This window comes from Sinocyclocheilus anshuiensis, unplaced genomic scaffold (assembly GCF_001515605.1).
Source record: "Sinocyclocheilus anshuiensis isolate Anshui unplaced genomic scaffold, SAMN03320099.WGS_v1.1 scaffold519, whole genome shotgun sequence".
Classification (NCBI taxonomy): domain Eukaryota; kingdom Metazoa; phylum Chordata; class Actinopteri; order Cypriniformes; family Cyprinidae; genus Sinocyclocheilus; species Sinocyclocheilus anshuiensis.
In genome coordinates, this window is record NW_015549637.1 from 40,724 (window position 1) to 56,681 (window position 15,958).

General features: G+C 35.2%; 1 long non-coding RNA gene across 1 annotated transcript in view; it reads left to right on the forward strand.

The window, feature by feature from the left end:
* Positions 1–10,120, forward strand: part of LOC107659799 (uncharacterized) — a 12,147-nt gene extending 2,027 nt beyond the window's left edge. Inside the window, exons 2-3 of the long non-coding RNA XR_001630951.1 lie at positions 1,068–1,174; positions 9,627–10,120. This is a non-coding gene — a long non-coding RNA (uncharacterized LOC107659799). The remainder of the gene's footprint in view (positions 1–1,067; positions 1,175–9,626) is intronic.
* Positions 10,121–15,958: the final 5,838 nt, after the last annotated feature.

The following is a 15,958-nucleotide window of genomic DNA, read 5'->3' on the forward strand; positions in this document are numbered from 1 at the left end:
CACTGTATATATATATATATATATATATATATATATGGGCTGTAATGCTGGACAGAATGATGATTTTATTAATCATCTCCAATCTACACACTCATACTCTGAACAGAATCTGATGTTTTTCAGTGAATTGAACAGATATGATTAGATGCGCATCTGAATGTCACAGATTGTCTGTGAATGAAGACATTGTCACAGCTACAGAAGCATTACTCCGTACAGAAACATCTGGAAAGTACATGGTGCATGTAATGCATCCTCAGCCGCTCGGTTCCCTGAGAGAGACATTATTCTCAAAAAAACCACGACATTCAGAAACACGTCCCGCATCAGTGCATGCTATTTTAAAGAAGACGTTAAACAAAATCAAATGCATTTTTCTGCATTTCTTGTCTTTTCTGATGATCACATAATTCACATCTCACAATCCACTCGAGTAAAAGTCCAGCAATGCAGATATTACTCACAGAGGCTTGTTTCAATTGAAAGCCAGTGAGAACATTTCAAGAATGTTCTAAAGTTATGAAAACGTTATTCTTGGTTGTTCAAAATGCCCAGTTTTTTTTTATGTTACACGTTTAAACGTTAACAGAACGTTCCATTGTATCATTTTTGCAAACATTACTTTTGATGTTACTTTTGAATATTCTCTGAACAATCTGAAAGTAACATTTGAAAAAACGTTAGACAAGCATCCAACTGAAATGTTTCAGAAGAACATTGGATGATGTCTAAGATTTTTAGAATGTTATTATAGACTCTGAATGAACGTTCTATTAGCATTACTGGACGAACATTTGTTCTGAACTTCAAGAGAGCGTTCTGTGGATGTTCTCTGTCAGCTGGGTTGAATAATACTTTTACATTTACTCATTTGGCAGAAGCTTTTATCCAAATCGACTTGCATTGCTCTCAAGATATACATTTTATCAGTTTATTCATTTCCTGAGATTCAAACCCATGACCTTGGTGTTGCAAGTGAAGAATGCAGGGAAGGAATAATGTGATTCATAAACATGTTTTTCTTTAATGAGCTTCAATTGTGATGATATTTGTGTATTTCTGTACAGACGGAGCAGCTGAACCCTCAGACGCAGATGTGATTCGGCACGGATCCAGCGGCACTAAAACTACATACAGGAGACGACAACAAATAATGTGAGGAGCAGAAACACAAGTAAGATATAAACTAATAGTATTTAAGAGTGAATTTCAGAAAGACATGTCAGGGTCACATTTCACCTCAGATTTATAAGAAAAAAGCCTGTTTTTCCACTGTGACATTATTATTCAGGGAAAAAATAAATAGTCATTTTTATGCAATATATTATTTCTTATATTTCATTTTTGGGCTAAAGTACTGTAAGACCTGGACGTGTGACTGAGCTCTCAGGATTCAGCTTTACAACAAACACAAACACCCAGTTTCACGTTGTTTGTCTCTTGTAAAGATATTTGGACACCCGAGGACATCATGTTGTGTTTGTCAGTTTTGTGGGGAAGTGATTTTCATGGATTTTCAGACTCAGACCTTGAAAATGGCTTGTTTTGGTCTCAATTAAAGATCAAGAAGAACCAGATCTCGCTGAAGCCAATGAGAAGCTCTCAGTAATGTTGTGATCATTAAATGTTAAAATTTAACCTTCTTAGCTCTGTAAGGCCTGCATTAATGTTCAATATATTTGCAATTTGTTGCAGATGCTGGTTTTTATATAGCCAAAAAAAGGGATGAAATTCTGATGCTTGTGAGATCTTTATAACAGTACAGCAGATAATTATATAAAATTATCTAAATATCAGTCGTCGCTCTATATCTCCAGTAATCTGTCTCAGTAAAATGAGATTGAAATGATCCAAACATATAACGCAGTGATTGAGAGCTGAAGAAATAAAGGCTCCTCAGATGATGTGAGATGTTCTGGAGGCTTGTGAAGATCATTCCTCCGCTGAGGAACAGTGAAAGTAAAGCTTCTGGAAACAAACGCTCCTCAAAAGATCCTGAGGGTCAGATTTGAGACTCTAAAACATGATTGATGGAGAATCAAGTAAAGCTGAGCTGCTTCAGTCCAGTAAGTGTTCATCTGGAGATATTACTGCAGTTATTCTGACACTTACTTGATAAAAACCAGTCAAGATTTCAAACGTGAAGCTCGAGTACAATTACACTAAAGAGCTTTGACTGGAGAAAACACTCTAAACTCTCAATCAGAGACAGAAGATATGCAGGAGATTGAGTGAGAAACAGCAAAGTCTGATCATTTAGAGACCTTAGAAATATGACACGGTAGCTTTATAGGGTTAAAAGGAAATATAAACAAGCTATTTTTACTCTAAACCAAGGGTGTCAAACTCAGTTCCTGGAGGGCCACAGCCCTGCACAGTTTAAATATAACCCTAATTAAACACATCTGATCCAGGTAATCTAATCATTTAGGCTTATTTGAGAACTACATGGTATGTGTGTTGGAGCAGGGTTGGAACTAAACTCTGCAGGGCTGTGGCCGTCCAGACCTGGATCAGATGTGTTTAATTAGGGTTATATTTAAACTGTGCAGGGCTGTGGCCCTCCAGGAACTGAGTTTGACACCCCTGCTCTAAACGGAATTAAAAATTACTTGGCGAAAATAAAAACAGACTCAAAGGAGTTTGTGTGACGTATGCAATGGCTTCAGCAAAAATTGTGGGAAGAAACGAATGCTAATCGGCTCCAAACTGGTGGACAAACAAACATTTCTCAACTCTTCTGGACAAGTATGAAATTGCAGCATTGCAGGTATTTATTTCTTCCCAAAAAAGGAATGAAATAACTCTCAGGTTTAGTCCATAAATCATAAAGAGTCGAGCCGAATGTTCCAGAAGCTTCTGGGGATCTGACGAATGTAAAGCTCATCTGATTATCTATTTATTACCACACACACACACACACAGACACAGACACAGACACACTCACACTCACACTCACACAGACACACAGACTGTCCGTACAGCAGTGCTGACAGCAGCAGTGTGGGCTGTAATTATCCCCTGCTCGGCTGATCTCTCGCAGGACTCACTCGTCACACGCGTCCTGCTCCGTGGGATCAAGAAGGAGCTCTGCTTTTACAGTGAGGATGGATGAGGAGACGATACGCGCTCCTCTGAGGATTGATCACACACGTCACCCATGTCCTGCTGCACATAGAGACAATAGTGATAGTTAAAGCAGTAGTTCAGGCAAAAATAAGAATGCTGTTTCAGACTGAAACCGTACAAACAAACGTGCTGTAGTGGAGACCGGGGATGGTTGTAAAGTTCTTTTAAGCCAGTGCGTTCAACATGTGATACAAACCAGTTACACGTGTCCGCTATTGCAGTTTTTTACGATTACTATGACAGTTTTTTCAATACTTCTAACAATTTTCCTAAACTCTTAACACACCAACACACCTACAACACACAATTGACAAAACAGTTAATTTCATGCTCAAAATCACACATTGCAAACTAAACTCCAACACTAACTTTCAAATTACAATAATACACTAACACAATACTCTACATTTACCAAACACTGCAAACATGTCTCAAAATCAAATTATTCCAAAACACTAACACATGTTCTCTTCCAACAGGAACATTTAGTCAATCATAGCACAATATCATAAAAACACTAACATCAGATGAAATTACAGAAACTGCATTATTTTAGGTGTCATGTCTGACCTTAATAGACAGTATATTATATCATAGATTGTGTTTTACACTACAGTTTCTTTTTCTTTTTGGGTTTAGTAAATGCATGTATTTTGTTTATTTTGCTGCAGAAATTCAGTGCAAAAATCTCAGAGTAGCTTTATAGAATGAACGGTTTATGGGGGAAAAAAAGAGACAGAGACAGAATTGCTGCAGTAAAGGCTTTATTTGCAGCAGGACATTAGAAAAGGAAAGAAACAACCAGTGTTTGGTGCAGATCTTCTGAAATCTCACATTTATGCAGGAGTGCACTTTTCCACACAATATCAGCCCAAAGAGGTCCTCTTTTACTGTATATCATATGGTCATGCGACTGAAAGAACCTCAACACCTGAGTGTGTTTTCTAGATGGGAATCAGCTGTAATTTATATATTTGCATAACTTCAATCAACTGTTTCTCATTAGCTATGGAACAAAATAAAATGCAGGGGACATATTTGTGCTTCAACTCACAATGTGAACAGCTGTTCACTTTGACTTTAGCCTATAAGTTAGGTTTAGAGCATGATGTTATCTGTTCTGACATACAGTCTGAAAGCATTCGAAAATTTGCCAGTAAAATTACATTGATTTGGTCTTGGTTGAGCTTGTGTGTAAACAAAGTTCAAGCATTTTAAATTTGTGTTAACTCTATGCATTTTGTGTCAAAGCAACAAGAAATGTGTTAATCGTATAGTCTGCACAGACGGATGTTGTGCTAACTGTTAAAATTGTTAAAAGTATTGAAACTTCAATATGGAAACAAAATCAAACAAGAATTTTGAACAGATTTCTGCTCTGGAAATCTATGCAAATGAGTGCATATTTAGGTAGATAATGCATCATCTGCATATTTAAACACGACTTGTCTTACGAGTTTAAGGGCCTCATGATGCATCGGATTGCAGTGATTTAATAGCTGTCAGAGTCGAGACACTTTTAGACGTTTAGTGTCTCAGTGGCATTTGCTGCTTGCTTGGTTTGATTTTCTACAGAGGACAAAAGGACACGCAGCAAGAGACCACCGGCTTTACAAAGCGGTCCCCAAAGAACAGGCCTTTTACCTTCAGACGCTCCTGTACACTTACAGAGCACTTTATCAGATCCCCATCATGCATCCCTGAGATCCGGCCTTTTTCTGTACCCTGTAAAGTCTTAAAGCTTGAATAAAAGTCTTCCAGCTGGAATAGCGTGGGCAGTCTGAAACACACGGCATACTGCTCTTATTAAACAATAAGAGCAGACCTTTGGCCTGCGAGTACTGCCTGATTTTATCAGGTCTTCGTCTCTTTAAAGTAGCAGTGATTGCATCTCAGATGGCATTAGCGCAGCCGCGGTGCGTCATTAATCTCGCGCCGTAATGAGTTCCTGGGCATATTTACTGTCGGCGAGCTTCTGAAATGAAAGAGGAGTTGCCACATGAACGCTAAATAAACGCTGACTCCACATCGCAAACAACAGTTTTATGATGCTTATAAGACTACATTCACCGTAGAAAGTTGCAGTGAAATGCAAATTAAACATCCTATATTGCTGCAGTTTAATCTGGGAATTGCTGCATTAGGCCCAATGCAATACACTACTGGTCAATTAAGAGTTTTAATGTTTCTGAAAGAAGTCTCTTCTGCTCAACAAGGCTGCATCTATTTGATCAAAAATACAGAAAAATTGTGAAATAGTTTTGTAATTTAAAATATCTGTTTTCTATGTGAATATCTGTTAAGCTGTAATTTATTTCTGTGATGCGCTGCTGAATTTTCAGCATCATTCCTCCAGTCTTCAGTGTCACATGATCTTCAGAAATCAGTATAATATGCTGATTTGCTGCTCAAGAAACATTTCTGATTATTACCAATGCTGAAAACATTCATATTTTTGTGGAAACTGTGATTCATTTTATTTGTCAGGATTCACAGATGAATAGAAAGTTCAAAAGAACAGCGTTTATTTGAAATAGAAATCTTTTGTAACATTATAAATGTCTTTACTGTCACTTTTCACCAATTTAATGCGTCCTTGATTAATAAAAGTATTTTATTTATTTTTAACACTGAAGACTGGAGTAATGATGCTGACAATTCAGCTTTACAGGAATTTGATTTTACTATGTATTCACATAGAAAACAGATATTTTATATTATTATAATATTGTTCTGTTTTTACTGTATTTTTGATCAAATTAATGCAGCCTTGGTGAGCAGAAGAGACTTCTTTCAAAAGCATAAACATTTCTTAAATATTCCAATCTTTTGTCCGGTATATACTGTATATGAATTTGGATGCTTCTAGGCATCTAAACTTGATTTCGTGCATCGCTGCTTTCTGAATGTCGACTGCAATTCTTAACGATCGCAGTACATTATAATTATAGACAATTTTAAATACTATACACATAGTTTAAAGGCAGGCAAGAGCACATGTTAAGGATGCTCAAAGGCATGCAGTGCATTGGCTAAGCACTGGTGTGAAGCACATGTCAGGCATTAGTGTTCATGAAATGTGTGACATTGCTAATCACATGTTATACAGCAAGCAAGCAACTCTAACTGGCTTACTAATAAAGTGCTAGCATGAAGTTTCTGTACGCATATCATTGCTTTTCAAAGGTGCATCCTATTAACCATGATCCACGCGTGTCTTACTGGAAGACGCAACATCAAAGCGTGTTCCTGATGAGCTCGGCTTTCAGAATGCATGATTAGAAAGAGAAATCAGGCCTGATGCACGATGTGTCGTGGATTTACAGACCCGGATCAAGGTTGTGAGGTTTCTTATTGCATTAATGCATGCATATAAATGAAAATGCGATTCAAAAAAGGAGCGTTTCCAAATGCATTTTGCCAAACAACAAAGACTCTATGGGAGAGAATTGAGGATAACAGAGAATTGAGGCGTTTCAGTGTCTCTCATCTGCATAAAATGATTTCCTGAGTGTGCTTCCTCATGCATTTCTATTCAAACTAGCAGCAAATTTGACTAAAACATAAAAAAATTAGCAAAAGCTCGTAAGCAGGGATAAAAAGAGGTTGGGTCAGACTTATTCAACCTGATTCTGGGTCTTGCAAAACTGGAGGGCAATTTTCTTAGCTCCATAAACATGGGTAATAAACTATTTCTTTTCACAAGAGCTTTTCAGGATGATTTAGACCTGGAGTAGAGAATAAAAACACACAATTTCGGGGAAAGAAGCTTCTTGCATTGTTGCAGTCATAATAGATAAAACTCAGTCCGTGGAAGTTTATTCCCGAGACAACAGCCGAACGTCCATCTCAAACACTTTTAACAGCGATGCGCTGAATGAGATGCAGCTGTCACTTCAAATAGTATCTGAAGAAAAGACTTCAATACGACTTTAGCTCTTTTAAATGTGTCTGAATCTCATTTCTCTTTTTTACTCGTGTGATGAAATGTCAGTCATATGTCAGAAAGACGTTACGCTCGTCCCGGTCCAGATTCCTTCATCAAGCAGCGTGACGGAGGCCTTCCGTGCGGAAAAAAGAGAAGACGGTAAATGCAGTTTTGCTGTGCTTCAATTAGATATCATCTAGAGACCTGCGTGAGTGTGTAGTCAATGTGGAGAATGTTCAATGGCTCACACTTTATTTCAATGTCCAATTCTTGGCATTAACAAGCCATTAACTGACTTTGCCTCAGTATACTCCTAATTTGCTGCTTATTAATAGTTATAAGGTAGTTGCTAAGTTTAGATGTTGGGTGGGATTAGGAATATGTGCTTTATAAGTACTAATAAACAACCAATATGTTAATAATAGGCATGCTGATAAGCAACTAGTTAATAGAGAGAATTGGTCCCTGTGCAATGTCAGCTGCATCAAGATGATAAAATACAAAAGCAAGCAGAAATGATTCCAAATGCGTTTTAACCTGATCCAAAAAACCCGAGGACAGCAGAATGTTCGAATTCGTGTGAAAGCATATGAGTGCAACTGAGGAACACAGAAATTGTTCTCAGGCCAAGTTTTGGTTAGAAAGTATGATGAGAAGCCGAACTGTTCAGAAAGTTTGAAACCATAACCACAAATTCATATAACTGTGCACTATAAATGTGCCAAATTTCATAGCTTGCTCTATGGGTTGCCGTAGACTTAAAGGAACGGTTCACCTGAAAATGAACATTTGCTGAAAATCTGCTCACCCTCTGGTCATCCGAGATTAGGATGAATTTGTTTCTTCATCAGATTTGGAGAAATTGCATCAGTGTCTCACTACAAGCGAATGGGTGCCGTCAGAATGAGTCCAAACAGCTGATAAAAACATCACAATAATCCACAGCACTCCAGTCCATCAGTGAACATCTGGAGAAGACAAAAGCTGAAACAAATCCAGCATTAAGACGTTTTTAACTAAAATACATAGAGTCCATAATCCATAATAACGCTTCCTCCAGTGAAAAAGTGTTCTGGTGTGAATCAGGAGAGAAATCTGCACAGATCAAGCAGCGTTTAAACAGCTCTAAACAAATATGTCGCTGGATTTTGATGCGAGAGACGACAGCAGATGCACTTTTTCACTGGAGGAAGTGTTATTATGGATTATGGACTCTATGTATTTTAGTTAAAAACGTCTTAATGCTGGATTTGTTTCAGCTTTTGTCTTCTCCAGATGTTAACTGATGGACTGGAGTGCTGTGGATTATTGTGATGTTTTTATCAGCTGTTTGGACACTCATTCTGACGGCACCCATGCACTTGCAGTGAACAAGTGATACAATACTACATTTCTCTAAATGCGTTAATGTAACACATCTCAAAGGATTTTAGGGCCTGAGTTAAAGTATGCAATGTGAAATACGTCTTAATGTAAATCTAATCTCAGCACGCACAGCAGACAAAAGCAATAATTTTTCTGAAAGAGATGCTGATTAACTGTGTCAAATCACATATTCATATGGTTATGAGTTTGACTGGGCCAGAGCTGAACAAACACTGTGAAGCTGCTGCATTATTGGTTATTATATTCAGTACAATGCCATTCAGATTAGAAGAAGAGCATTTAAATACAAGTAAATTAAAATAAAATGTTCTAAGATATTTCTCCTCCAGAGTTTCTGAGATCTCATCAATGTCTCAAATGCCAGATATTTCAATATGCAAAAGAAATTGGTAATACATTTCACAAATAATTACAAAGAAACAACACATTGAACACATTTGAATTAAATGTGACATTTTGAAGTAGTAAAAATGAAATGGTATTTTCTTGTAAAACACTGCAATCCTTGTTTTATTTACGGTGTAATCTTGCTTTATGATGACTATAATGTTCATGAATTATTATACTATTAATTATAAATATTATTATTATTATTATTATTATTATTTGCTATTATTATTTTTTGTTATTAATAGTGATAATAATAATTACAATTACGATAATTGTAATAATAATAATAATCATTATTTATGATGATGATTATTTACAGTTTTGATCATTATAATTATTATTTACAATTACGATAATTATAATAATAATAATAAAGTTATTATTATTTACAATAATGATAATGTTAATTATAAATATTATTATTATGATTTACTATGATTATTTTGCATTTCCGTTATAGTAAAAATAAAAATAATAATTACAATTACCATAATGATGATGATGATGATGATGATGATTATTATTATTATTATTATTTATAATAATAATAATAATAATAATCCAACTTATTATTAATGCTATTATGATTATTACTATTTACAGTTATTATAGTGATAAAAATTAATTGTTGTTATTGTTATGATGATGATGATGATGATGATGATGATTATTATTATTATTATTTACAGTTATGATAGTAGTAGTAATTATAACAATAATAATAACAACAACAATAACATTATTATTATTATTATTATGGACTCATTTGTGTGTATTTTTCCTCTAATTTTAGGAGAAACATGGAGGAGATAAAGCTGATCCTTCACTGCAGCAGAACTCCTGAGCAGCATCTGAGTGCTGCATCTGCTGAAGCGTTTGTAAGCGTATCATTTCTGCAGGATTCTTGGGTCGTGATGTAGCCTAAAACCCAGAGGCTCACGGGGGTCTGATGCCGGTTCATCAGGATGGAGCCCGCGGGCCGCTGCTGTAGATGTGCAGTGGAGTGTGTCAGACGCTGGATGAGATGAGATGAAGCCTACAGATGCACGGTCTGAATATATGACTGAATCATGAAACACTCACTCTGCTGGTTGCCAAGGCGTTGCTATGTGGTTGCTAGGGTGATCTGTGTGGTTGCTAGGTGTTTTCTTCCTATCTCACATATGGCTTGGGTCCCTCCTTTAATGTGCGTCTGTGGGATTTTTGTCCGCCTGTTTTATCGTCCAGCACAGGGATACACTATTTATTTTGTCAACCAAAACCTGAAATATTCACTTCAAGTTCCCCCGAGATTAATATTTAATTTAATGACACATTTGCACATTCACGGTTTTCTGATGCCGATTAATGATCACATATTATGGAAGTAAATAGATCAAATATTGAATCTTTTTAGTAAGTATTTAATTTTTTTACTTTGCAGCTCGACTTTAAAGAGAACTCAAACATCTATAATAATAATAATAATAATAATAATAATAATTATTATTATTATTATTGTTATTGTTGTTGTTGTTGTTGTTGTTGTTATTATTTACAATTATGATGATGATGATAATAATAATTTTACAAATGTATTACTATTATCTTTATTTTTAATTACAATTATGATGATAAATTAATAATGTTGTTATTGTTTGCAATTACTATAATGATAATAAATGTTATTATTATCATCATGACATTAATTATTATTATTAATATTATTGTTGTTGTTGTTATTATTTACAATTACGATGATGATAATAATGTTTACAAATTTACTTTTGTTATCTTTATTTTTAATTACAATTATGATGATAAATTAATAGTGTTGTTATTGTTTACAATTACGATAATGATAATACATTTTATTATTATCATCATGACATTAATTATTATTTTTATATTATTATTATTATTATGACTAATTATTATTATTATTGTTGTTGTTGTTGTTTAAACTGTAATTACAAAATAAAAATAGAAATATATTAACCTGCTTTTATAAATCACATAATTCTAATAATTTTACACTATATGCTACAATACTTATATTTATCTCTTAAACAGGTCGGATCACGAGCTGCTGTGTGTAAATGAACACAGCGCCACAGTTCACTTTGAAATACAGCGCATTAGACTAGATTTTATATCATGCCTATATCACATGTATTTTAATTTTACATTTCACAGACTTAATTATTAGCTTTTCATCAACTCTGAAATCCAGGGAATCCAGCAGATGAAAATGTTCAGTATGATCACTAGTGCATGTTTATAATGCATGACTCTTCATATACAGAGTGTTACATATGTTGTGTTTTATGCCGTAATGGAATTATGAGCGTTTTCTGTGTTTTTGTTCTGTTCTCTTGTCTTTAAATGAGTATATGGTCTCTGCGTGTCGCACAACAGCACGGCGGCCGTTCAGTTTTACTGCGGGTCTCTTGGGTGCCTTTAGCTTGATTAAAATCTATCACCTCATTCCCCGCTTCAGCGAGCTCATTTACGCTTCCTTCGTGGAAGTTTGGCGGGACATCGCTCCCTAACCGCTCACTTTTCTCTCGCTGTCATATTATCAGCCAAAAGCCATATCCCTTCCCCATGATGTAGTGCCGGACCTATTTTCACCTGCATAACATTAGAATATTCCTAGTGAAGCCCGAGGCGTGAATTTCCGATGGGTTAAAGAACAGCGAGCTCGGTTCGAGGTGAGAAAATGAGTGTATGTTCGGTGAGAAACACACACTGTTATTATGGACTCGCTCTGATTTAGGTCAGTTTTGTAGCTTTAAAAGAATAGTTCACCCAAAAATTAAAATGTGCTTAAAAATATGCACATGCTCAGGGCATCTGAGATCAGGATGAGTTTGTTTCTTCATCAGATTTGGAGAAATTGCATCAGTGTCTCACTGCAAGTGATTGGGTGCCGTCAGATGATGCAATTTCTCCAAATCTGATGAAGAAACAAACTCATCCTAATCTTGGTCCGAGGGTGAGCACATGTTCAGCAAATGTTCATTTTTGGGTGAAATACTCTGTTAATTGTGTAACTTTTGAGGCCTCTCATGCACATATTCTTTCTTGCCCTTTAACTATTTAAATTGAACACTTTCTGTATTTAAAGCAGAAATTTGTATCACACCCACAAGAGCCTGACCTTTAGTTAAACAGACCGAGTTTCGTTCTTTTCTTTTTCTTTTCTTTTCTTGCCCAAGACATTAAAGTCTACATGAACTGATGTTCAGAAAGCAGTATTCACATTTCAAGACTATACGAATGAGACGTCATTTTTTTATATTTTATCTTTGAGGAATTCATTGGATGAAGAAGAGTGTCTCTATGAAAGCTGGATGAAGAATAAGAGCGGCTGATAAAAGACTGTGAAGACAAACCTTTTATTTCTTTAGAATAAATGAAGGAATTTTGCACAACCTGAAACAATAAAAAAATCACTCTTGCACAAATTCACAGATTTCAGTCTGTTCCTCAATATAATGCATGAGACATACACTGAAAATAATTGGTGCAGAAATAATTGTAACTTTTAATTTTAACGTAGAAATTGCTGTTGCATTTCACAAACAATTAAAAAGAAACAGCGGGAAACCCACTGAATGAAACATTTTGATGTAAACAAAAAAAAACCTCAAATAATCGTTGTTGTATGTACAACTTCAAAAATCATGTTTTAGTGTACATTTTAAATTTTTCTTTTAATTTATTTGAACTATTATTTAACTATTACTATTTTAATACTTCTAACTATTAATTAAATGTGAATTTTTAATCAGAAATGGCTCGTAAATTTCAATTAAATGTGACATTTTAATGTAGGAAAATTGAGTATTTTATTGTAAAATGTGCTAAAAAAATCATTGTTTTATTTACAACTTGGAAAAAAAAATTTTTTTTACAATGTACATTTTTTTATAAACTTTTTAAAATTAAACATTAAATTTTCAATCAGAAATTGCTAATAAATTTCACTAACAGTTGCAAAGAAACAGCAAGAAATATTTAATTAAATGTGATATTTTGATGTAGAAAAGCTGAGTATTTTCTTGTAAAATGTATTTAAATAATTGTTGTATTTGAAAATATTTTTTGTGTATTTTATTAATTAAAAAAAATGACATTTTCAATCAGAAGTTGCTAGTAAAGTTCACAATTACAAGGAAACAGCAAGAAACACATTTCATTAAACATTATGTTGATGTAGAAAAGCTGAAATAGTATTTTCTTGTAAAATAAACAAAAGATCCACACACACACACACACACACACGCGCACACGCACACACACACGCACACGCACGCGCACGCGCACGCGCACACGCACACGCACACACACATAAACACAAACACATACACACACACACACACACACACACATACACACACACACTCACAGGCACTTTTTCTCAGTTTTGGACCCGGGTGCTACATCTCCTCTGAGAGCTATTATAATACACCCCAAGGCAGATTATATCTCTCAGAACCAGTTATTCAAATGTACTGAAACACTGGCTTTAAACACAAATATGAGCTTATTTTTGTGTCTATTCTTGGCTGGATGGGACTCCGTTTGCTGGAGGTAAGGAATGAATGAATGAGAGGGAAGGAAAAATGAATGATGGATGAAAATCGAGGCCCCTCTCTCTCACACACACACACACACACCTTTCTTCCACAGAAGGACAACCATTTGAAATGACATGACAGTGAGTAAATTCATTTCATTTTGATTGGACTGTTCCTTTATAGATCAAATAAAGCCCTGGGACAGATGTAGGGCAAGAATAAACATTTACCCGTGTGAATCTTCCAGCTTTGGTGTTTCCTTTGTTGTGACCTCAAATCATGAGGAGTGCATAGAAAAGCAGAGCTGTGTTCTGGAGAGGGTTGGGACTGTGAAAGTGCTTTGAATGTGTGTCAGTCCGATCTGATGAGACTTGAACAAAGACTCTGTTGTTGAACACAGAAGTTCAAAGGCGTCGTTGGGGTCTAATGCCTCATTTGAGCTCTGATGATGGCCATAGAAGCTCATCCGCAGGAGCTCCTATTAATGTTACTCCATCAGCAGCCTTAAAGACAAAAATACAGAATGCCTTATCAACAGAAAGCTGTATTTTATCTGTCTCGCTCGACGCACAATCCAGTAATTAGCAGGTCTTCTATTGTGTGACAGGACGCAAATGATGGCCTTGAGGAGTCTGACCCGCTAATTAACACCTGAACCCTCTAAAGCTCGTCAGCAAACAGTTGTTCAAGTTTCACCCAAATGTTTATGTTTGACTGACTGCAAAATTTCGGTTGCATGAGAAGAATTTCAGCATTATGACAGCTACTTGCACTACATAGGCCGATGCATACATTTGTATTTAACTAACTAACTAACTAGATACATTGATTCATTCATTAATTCATTAATTAATTTTTTTTTGCTTATTTGCTTGAAGAAAATTATGCTTTGCATAATAGATGCTTTGCAATGAGTCTTATAATATATTTAATAGGACTCATTGCAAAGCATCTTATTGGTCCTAAAATATTTTCCATATATATATATATATATATAGTAAATATTTTTCTCAGTAGTGATTCTCATTACTGTAATACTATATTTTTTCTTATACAGTAAAAATTAAGATTTTTTTTTGTAATCTTCATAAATGATCAGTCATATTTAATAATATATTTATATATATACATTTTTTAATATGCATACGTTACAGGTAATACTTTGGTAATTACTTAGGTAATGTTTTTTTTTTTTTGCTTTGCATTAATGAGAATGTCACTAAGCAGTCCTAATGATAATTTCTTGCTTTTTTTCCCTTCAGATTCAGATTTGAAACATGATCTGGTCCATGTTTTTGTGAGATTCACCTGCAGTGTGCTTCTTTAGTTTGCTTTAATATCTGGGGAGATTCTAGGGAGTATTTGATTGGATGTGGATTTATATTTTTGGTTGCTTTCCCAGAAGAGAAAGAGAAACAAAAGAACACACACACACACACTCACACACACTCACACACACACACACTATCTCACACACACACACACACAGCTCAACATTTCACCCTTTTTTGGCTCCAAATGAAGGCTAGTTTAGAAACAATTATTTGTATAATAATATTTTTCTTAAAAAAATAAAATTAAAAAGAAATAAATAAACATATTATTCTCAATAGTAATTCTCATTAGATTCTCATTACTACAATACTGTATTTAAAAGTTTTGGGTTCTTTTTTTTTAATCTGCATACATTTCTAGTCATATTTAATATATACATGAACTCAAAGCCTCCAGACTGCTCTTTAAACAGCTCGTGGGTCTGACGGAGCGCTGCTGACAGACAGATGGAGGTTTACGTCTGCTGTCTCCTGTCTGTGTCGGGAAGGACAAACACGCAGCACACAGATGGAGTTTAACTTACAAACCAGCAAACAGGCTCGTACTCCACTCTCTGTCACTCTCTCTCAGCCCTAATGAATTATTTCCAAAGAAAAGTCTGTGAAATGGGAAAGCCGCCCAATTAAATAGCAAACATAGTGGACCAGACAACACCAGTGACGTGTTTGGAAGACAAGCTACACAATTAGACTGTTTATTGGGGGTGTTTATTAAAATATTTGTTTTTCAGCACACATTTCAGATTGACTGTCTCTCTGTTTAGTCTGTTTCATGTCAGCAGGTGGCGCTGCTTCAACAACCTGATCAATACATCTCATTCTGTCCTTACGCGTCCAGAAAAAATATTGATAAGAGAAACGTCTATTTGACATCTGCATTACATCTGCAAGACATATTTTTAGAGTGTTTGCTCATCAGACGTTTCTTATCAGATGTCGAATAAACGTTTAGAAGATGTCTTTAAGATGTTTATGATTTAGAATGCATGTAAATCTGACGTCTTAAAGACGTCTGTCAGATGCTTGTACCCAGATAGCACACATATGTCTGCAAGATGTCTGTTAAAGATCGCTTCATCTGGAAAGCATCGTCTTTAAGATGTCAGTTTTACATCATAAACATCTTAAAGACATCTTCTAAACGTCTATTTGACATCTGATAGGAAACGTCCCATAGATTGCAGATGAGCAAACGCTCAAAAAAAAAATATATAAATAAATAAATA